The sequence below is a fragment of the Dipteris shenzhenensis genome, chromosome 19, assembly GCF_047967505.1.
Source record: "Dipteris shenzhenensis isolate YYH24624 ecotype China chromosome 19, Dip_SZ_1.0, whole genome shotgun sequence".
Lineage (NCBI taxonomy): Eukaryota > Viridiplantae > Streptophyta > Polypodiopsida > Gleicheniales > Dipteridaceae > Dipteris > Dipteris shenzhenensis.
In genome coordinates, this window is record NC_141614.1 from 41,364,364 (window position 1) to 41,373,241 (window position 8,878).

An 8,878-nucleotide genomic window follows, 5' to 3' on the forward strand; every position below is an offset into this window, starting at 1 on the left:
TGGATTATGACACCATCCACTCTTTCCCTAATGATTGTATTTTATTTTATCATGAGTATGGAGATTTTGTTAATTATTTAGAGTGTGGGCACAACGCTACAGATAGACTTGTTGGGTGACAAGATTGCAATAAATGTCTTGAGACATTTTTCCACCATCCCTAGAATACAGCACATGTTCAGATGCAAGCCCATTGAGTAACTAATGGCGTGGCGTGCTACACACTAGTCTATTGATGACATCTTGAGGATCCTTGTACATTGTGTTACTTGGAAGCACATAGAAAACATGTGGCCGGCCTCTATGGGGAAGCCACACAATTTATATCTCAGGCTTGCAATGGACACTGTGAAGCCTCTCGGGTTTTGCCTGATATCTTGGGCGCTTAGATTGGCAACTTGGGGAGATTCAAAGCGTCCACTCTATGGCGATCTAGTCTACTTTGATCTAGATCTATACCAACCATCGATCGATGAAAGAACAGCAAATAATTTATTCTCTTTGGTTCTTTTTATGTGCTGGGTCAGATGCGTCGATGTAGAGGCTGATGTGCATGTAGGAAGTGGATTTGCCAATGAGGCTCAAAAGTGAGTGAAACTTGCACTAAAATGTGTGTGGTGTGGCGAGCACGTAGAGCACGAAAAATCGATCGATTTTCCTTTTTGGAGAAAATTCTTCCTAGATAAAGAGATATGACTTGATCTAGGTGGAGGGGCAAAAGGAGTGCAAATGTGCTCAATGATGATGTGGCAATTAGGGGGTCACATGCAGTGACTATGCCTAGCAGGGACTAGCACTTGTGTTCACATGTAGTGGATTGTATGTGCTTGCCAGGGGGTAAGAGTGCCTATTAAGGGATTGCCACGTGGTAGTTTGACTGGTGAAAGGATGACTTTGACTTGCTGACCAGGTTGTTGACTAGTCAAAGTTGACCTGGCAGTTGACTAGATCAGGTGGCAGCTGATGTGGCAAGGTGATGTCGATGATGTGGCAAGGTGATATTGACCTAACCACAGTTAGAACTTATGTGCCATGTGGTGAAAATCTAACCAACCCACTTAACTGGGGTCAATGTGACCTAACCATAGTTAGAATAACCCAACCTTATCGGGTTAATCTGACCCAACGTTAACCTTATCAACCCTATCCTCAACTTTTGCCACATGTCGACTTCTATGCCAATCCTTCCTGTGGTAACCTTGGGATAAGGCTCATGCCACGTGTCACAATGTGGATTGGAGAGAATCTAAAGGGTGAAGGTCGACATCCGATGAAGGGTGTAGAAGATGCTAGCCTCTGGAAGGCTATGGTGCTGCATCGGAGGCGTTGCTCATGGAGGAGGCGGATGGTGTTGTTGTGTGTAGGCTATTCATCGGTCGGCTCAATCAACGGGCTATTGTGGCTTGCATTGGCTCGTTGGAGAGGCGCTAGCATTGGCTCATTGGCATCATTTGGCAAGGCAGTGTTGGAGTGCTATTGGATTGTTGTAGAGTGGGTCGTAGGGCATAGCTTGAAGACTATGAGCAGAGCATGCGCTCCTACTACTCCTTCCCATGGCAGAAGGTCATCACTGGGATAGCCGGTGTTGACTGCTTGAAGGCCGGTTGTGTGCTACAGATCTGCTTGGAAGGTGCTATGTAGATGTTGCAGGGGCTTAGAGTAGGTGCAATGTGGGCTGGCGTGCTATGAATCATGGAAGAGCCGTTGGAGAAGGAGCCTTGTGGCATTGCTCTTCGTTGAAGGTCGTGGAGAGCCCGTTGGCTGTTGATGCAAAACTTGGTGCTATAGTTGTCGTCAGGAAGCTGCCATTAGAAGTTGGTTGCATGCGTACGGTTGCATGTTGCATGTAGAACTTGTATGTTGCATGTAGAACTCCCATGTAGAACGTGCATGCAGGAATTGCATGTAGGACTTGCATGTAGAACATGCATGTAGGAGTTGCAAGTAGAACTTTCATGTTGAGGATTCCTAAGAGAGATTATTCCTACCCTTATGCAAGTACAAGTGGAGCTTTGCTACTACTCTACACACATTCTGTGCTACCTAAGTCCATGTTGGCATAGAGACAACGATGACAGATGCAATTCAAGGTGCATCCAAAATCACCAAATTGGTGGATGCCCATTGAAGGGGGAATTGAGTTATGGAAGAAAGATAGCAAGGGACGACCATTGTTGCCAACAGGTTGTCTAGATATACTACCAATGGTTGAATGTGTGAGAGACCACTTGCAAGTAATATCAAGGATAAAGGATTACATTAAGTTTTGAGAGAGATGTGCAATAGGAAAGAATGCATCGAATGAGTCCTACATTAGGCCAGTGATGTGCAAGGTTTTGGATATTTTGCCCTACAAAATATAGGAAACATACCATTTTAAAGAAAACTAGTTAGTGAAAGGAGGAGTTCAAAGAAGCAACACACCAAAGAAATGGATAGGAGACAAGGAGAAGCCTACAAACAAAAGCAAAGCACAAAAACAAGAGGAAAAGCTTTCCTACTCCTCTCTTTCATGTTTATTTTTTCATACATTGTTCTTTCCTTTCATGTTTTGAGGGAAATAAAGAAAAGGGGGAGGGAGAGAAACTAGAGGAAAGGGAGAGCAAACTAGAGGAAACATAAGGGAAAGACAAAGAAACAACAATAAAACAAAAAGAAATAGAAAGAGGAGATGAGAGAAAGTCTTACCTTGAGGTGGAGAGGGAGCACTTGCAAGTCTTGGAGGTAGAGAGGGAGAATGTAGGAGAGGATGGAGAGGTGGCAGGGGGAAGGGAAGAGGGAGGAAGCAAAGATGGAGGGCAATCGTAAGCTAAAAGTTATAGGAGGGAGGAGGCAAGGATGAAAAATGCAAATGGTGTCACGAGACGGGGGGCACGGTTTTTTTTGTTGCAAAACCTCGGTATAATTGACGGTATTCATGTCAGTAACTTTAAGATTGAGGCATCAGTATTAGCATCGATATGAGGATGTAGGGGGGGTTTAAGGGAGTTTTGAAAGTTTAAGGGGTTTAAGGGATTTTAGGGGGTTTCGGGTTTTGGGTTTTGAGCAAGGGGGAGGGGGGGTTGAGGGGGTTTAAGGGGTTTTGGGAGTTTAAGGTTTAGGAAATTTTGTGGAGTTTAGGGGGGTTTAAGGTACTTTTGGAGGTTTAAGGGGGTTTAAGGTGGTTTTGGGGATTTAAGGGGTTTTAGGGTTTAGGGTTTAGGGTAGTTTAGGATTTAAGGTGGTTTAGGGGGTTTAGGGTTGTGGGGCTTGTGGGGGAATTCTGATATTTTGGGTGTTTGACTTGACTAGTACGATGGTGCCAGGATTATAAAACTAGGATATTGCCTCTTGATCTTAAATTTGCAAGCAAAGTGTGGTTGGTCAGACACAAGTGTCTCAACCTTGATGAGGTTAGTGCAAATCATGTTTGGACCTTAATTGTTTAAAGTTTCTCGTTCTCAGTATCATGTTCCTAATTGTTCAAATTAGTAGCTCATTCTTAAGGTTTCTTGGATATGCAAATTGCAATAGGTTGCTTCAAAGGATGTTGCCTTCCCCAAATACCATGCCCAATTCTAGAGACAAAGCGAAGAAGATGTTGAAAATGGTTGGGATGGATTATGACACCATCCACTCTTTCCCTAATGATTGTATTTTATTTTATCATGAGTATGGAGATTTTGTTAATTATTTAGAGTGTGGGCACAACGCTACAGATACATGTAGGACTTTAAAAACAAGGGTGCCATGCTTGTCCCATTTGCAGTCCTAGTTTGAATGCATGACACTCCAAAAATATGAGGAAGATGTTTTATGAAGGTCATGCTGAATACCTTCTGCTTGACCATCCTGCATGTGAAGGTCAACTTGATCCACCACTGGCATGTAGGAAGGCAAGTGACTGGATTCAGACTTGGAGAGATAATAGTGTGGGGGTTAAAGGTCACTGTGCCTTTACCCCGATTATGTACAATACTCAAACACATATATAAATGAATGAAAAAGAAGATTAGGGTGTTCTGCACCCACCAAAACTTGTGTGGCTCTCTGTTTCTCTCTCTCCCTCTTTTATTCTTTCTTCCGTTGAGAGCACTCTCAATTGGTATCAGAGCCCGGGTAATCTAGCTGAGCATGCATGAATGCTTAGAAGCTCAGCAGCTCTGTGAGAGGAAGAAGAAGCTCTGTGGGAAGCTTTGTCGATAACTTTACTTGCATCGGAATCTGTAGAGACCTTGGAGGAACCTTTGGAAAAGTCACTTTAGTTTTGCGAAGTGGTTTTGAGAGCCTGTTAAGTGTTTTCAAAGAAATAGTCATTTTTTGAGCTTTTCCCTATTCTATTCGATGACAGAGACTCCATATTGACTTGTAGAGGCAACTATTGCTTGCTTTTGGTGTCCACTTCACTTCAGGAGCTTGGAAACCCTTCATTCTTGAATCTGGGATCATTTCATTGGATTTCTGACTCACTGTGTCAGTTTCTGCGTTTTTCTGCCCGGGTGTTGGAACTCAAGTTTGGAGCAACCATTTGCAGATCTGTCAGTTCCGGTGGACTCAGGATGTCCTAAAACTTCTATGTTGCTCATCATTCACACTCTGGTAGAGTTTGCAAACAGCTCTGTTTCCAAAAACGTTTTTCAGTCCGTGTGTTGGACCTAGTAATTAAGACCACGGTTTCCAAAACCGTCTGTCCCATTGCGTTTCGGGCGCCCAAAAACCCCTACCTGGCAGTTCTTATGCGATTCGGTGGAGGATTTTCAGAGTTATAGATCTCTGTGTATTCGATTTCATCTCTCTGTTATGCATTTTTCATTCTAAGGTTTTGAAACCTTAGATTTATGCCACATGGCAATGGATAAGTGTTGACTCCCGTTTCTCACTCATTGGTTGGGATTTTGGAGTTTCGGCAAAAGAGAGATATTTGCAGATTTTCTTGCTGAGTCCAATTATGCAATGGCACCCATGTTTTGAGGCATCACAGGTTCTATTTTCAGTAGCAGTCATTACCGTGGGACTATGATTTCTTGAGCATACCTTATGCAGATCACTCTGGTTGCAGTTTAAGCAGTGTGCGCTCATTCGTGGTGTGCATTGGGTTGCAGTGGATGATTTATAGGCCATTTGGATGCATTGCGGTCCTTATTGGATGCGCTGATAGGCCCAAATTGCCTTGTGGGATGCTATTTTTATGGACGCTTTGCACATGGATGCTATTTTATGCTGAGGGATAGCTTTGACACATTGTAGGTGATGCACTGATAGTGTTATGCTCTCTTGGATGAGATATTATTGATGCATATGCCCATGGATGATGTTTATGCTTAAGCCACTTGGCACCTATTGGCATTTTGGATTGCCATTGCAGTTGGCATTTTCTTTTGGGCCAGATTTGCTCATATGGATACATAGTATATGCACGAGTCAGATGCTTTGAGACATGAGTTTTGGTGATATTTCACTCTATTATGGCATACACATTTGGGTGCACTTGGTATTTCGTGTGATTCTCTCTTGCAGGCACTAGCATTTGGGATTTTGCTTTATTTGCATCATGGCATCCTCTTCCATGTCTGAAAAGGAGTTTTTCAGTATTAAAAGTTTTGATGGGACAAACTTTTCTTTGTGGAAAGAACAGATAAGGGATGTGCTTATTCAAAAGAAGCATATTAAACCCTTGGTAGGGATTGAAGCTAAGCCTGCAAATATGTCTGAGGATGATTGGAATGAGTTGGATGCATTAGCAAAATCTACTATTAGACTTCATCTTGCACAGTCAGTTTATTTCACAGTAGTAAATGAGCAGACTATGGAAGATTTGTGGAAGAAACTGTGTGCCACTTATGAAAAGGAAACTGCCTCTAATAAAGTTTGCCTCATGAAGAGGTTGTTTGAGCTGCAGATGAAGGAAGGGGTCTCCATTGCTTCTCACTTGAATGAATTCAATATTATTTTCAGCCAACTTCAGGCTCAGAAGATGAATTTTGATGCGGAGACTAAGGCAATATTTCTCTTATGTTCATTGCCATCCTCATGGGATACCTTCCGTACAGCTGTCAGTAACTCTGCACCTGGTGGAGTACTAAAATTTGATGATGTTGTGGGTAGCTTGTTGGCCGAGGAGATTAGACGGAAGTCTATGGACGGCAATAAGCAGGATGCAGCCTTAAATGTGCAAAGGGGCAGATCACAATTCAGGGGGAAGTCCCAAGAAAGAGGGAAGCCTCGTAGCAAATCCAAGGCACGAAACATTGAGTGTTACCACTGTGGCAAGAAGGGCCATATGAAAAAGGATTGCTACAAGATGAAAAGAGAGAAAAAGGATCAGAAAAAGAATGCAAATTGGGGTGCAAATCAAAAGGAAGAGAGTCCAAGGGACGACAAAGGAAAAGTGAAGATCGAGGAGATCAATGCAGTCACACATGATAGTGACAATGACATTCTCTTCATGTCTAGTTTATCTAAAGAGTTGCTTACCACTTTAGATGATGCATATTCCCAGGATTGGATTTTGGATTCTGGTGCTTCGTTCCATGTTACTCCCCATAGGGAATGGTTCTCCACTTATGACAGTGGAAAGACAGGTTGTGTGCATCTTGGAAATGACTATGCATGTGACATAATGGGAGTAGGTGACATAAAGTTTTCTTTTGCAAATGGGTCTGCATTTATTTTGAAAGATGTGAGACATGTGCCTAAGTTGACCAAGAGTCTTATTTCAGTGGGTCAGCTAGATGATGTTGGTTTTCACACCACTTTTGGCTTTCAGAGTTGGAAAATTTAGAAGGGCTCTATGCTTTTGGCCAAGGGTGCCAAGTGTGGGACTTTGTATCCCTTACATGTATCAGGGGTATTTGATCATGTTGTTGCAATAACCGAGCAGCCAAGCACTTCTTTGTGGCATTGCAAGTTGGGACACATGAGCTAGAATGGAATGAAACTCTTATGCCATTTGGGTTATGTACCGCATTTGAGTTTCTCTAATTTTGAATTTTGTGAGCACTGTCTCTATGGGAAGAAGACTAAATCAGCCCATAAAAGAAGGGGAAAGAAAGAGTTTGAAAAGCTTGATTTGGTGCATTCAGACGTATGTGGTCCCATGCCTACACGGTCATTAGGCAGGGCTGAATACTATGTGACATTCATTGATGATGCAACTAGGAAAGTGTGGGCTTATGCTATAGCTTGGAAGAGTGATGTGTTCCAGGTATTTCAAAAATGGCTGGCCTTGGTTGAGAATCAGTCAGGTAGAACACTTAAATTCCTACGGACTGACAATGGTGGAGAGTATCTCTCTCATGACTTTCAGCATTTCTGTGATACACGTGGGATTAAGAGGGAGCTCATATCCCCTCATACTCCAGAGAAAAATCCAGTTGCAGAAAAGATGAACCGTACCATTCAAGAAAGGTTGCAATGCATGCTTTCCAATGCAAGTCTTTCTGGTGGTTTTCGGGCTGAGGCAATGAAGACTGCAGTACATGTGATCAATAGATCACCTAGTAAGAGTTTGGATGGTGGTATTCCTGAAGAGGCATGGAGTGGCAAGAAGCCCTCTTACTCTCATTTATGTATATTTGGGTGTGAGGCATATGCACATGTGCCGAAAGAGCTTCGAAAGAAGCTAGATCCTAAGTCTAGGAAATGCATCTTTCTGGGTTATGGTGAAAGTGGAGAGATGGGCTATCGTCTCTGGGATCTAGAATCAAAGAAGATCATATGTAGCCATGATGTAGTCTTCAATGAGAAGAAGATGCATAAGGCACCCTTGAGGGATGTGGAAATGAGGAGAATCACTTTCCAGGATGTGAATCCACCTACATATGTTGATAGACAGCAAGCTGTCCATGCACCAAATGTGCAAGAAATGGTACCACCAAATACTCCCACAGGTATACAATCAAGGGTAGATGATGGATCATCTATTGGTGGAAATGATGAGCCAAATGTGGCTGATATGTAGGTGGGATAGGAAGCTGAAATGCCCTTGAGAAGATCATCTAGAGTGTCTATGTTCTAGGGGTAGACTATGTGATGCTTACTGATTGTGGGGAGCCTTCTTGCTACAGAGAGGCTATGATGTGCGAGGATCAACGCAAGTGGGAGTATGCTATGCAATCAGAGATGAGTTCACTTATGAAGAATAAGACTTGGGACTTGGTTTCTTTGCCACATGGAAAGAAAGCATTGCCATGTAAATGGGTCTACAAAAATGAAGGTCACAGGTGATGATGTGCCTAGGTACAAGGCCCGTTTGGTCGCTAAAGGGTTCAAGAAAGAGAAGGGTGTGGACTTTGATGAGATATTCTCTCCGGTTGTGAAGATAACCACACTTAGATGCATGCTTGGACTACTGGCAACAGAGGATATGGAGCTTATGCAGATGGATGTCAAGACAACTTTCTTGCATGGGGATTTGCATGAGGAAATTTACATGGTGCAGCCGGAAGGCTTTGAAGAAAAGGGCAAAGTGCATTTAGTTTGCAAGCTGAAGAAGAGTCTCTATGGTCTTAAGCAAGCGCCTATAGAATGGTATCAGAATTTTGATGCTTTCATTCGGTCCCAGGGTTTTAGAAGGAGTGACATTGATCACTGCCTCTACACTAAAAGGGCTAAGGATAATAGCTTGATACTCCTAACATTATATGTGGATGATATGCTATTGGCTAGCAAGAATACTTATGAGCTAGATGCATTAAAGGTCAAGTTGCATGAGGGCTTTGATATGAAGGATTTGGGACTTGCAGGTCATATTCTTGGTATGCGCATCACGCATGATCGGAGTAGGAAACTCCTTTGTCTTTCACAAAAAGAGTATGTTACAAAAGTATTGCAGCGTTTCAATATGGAGGGGGGCAAGACAGTGAGTACTCCATTGCCTCCATATGTGAAACTGAGTCAT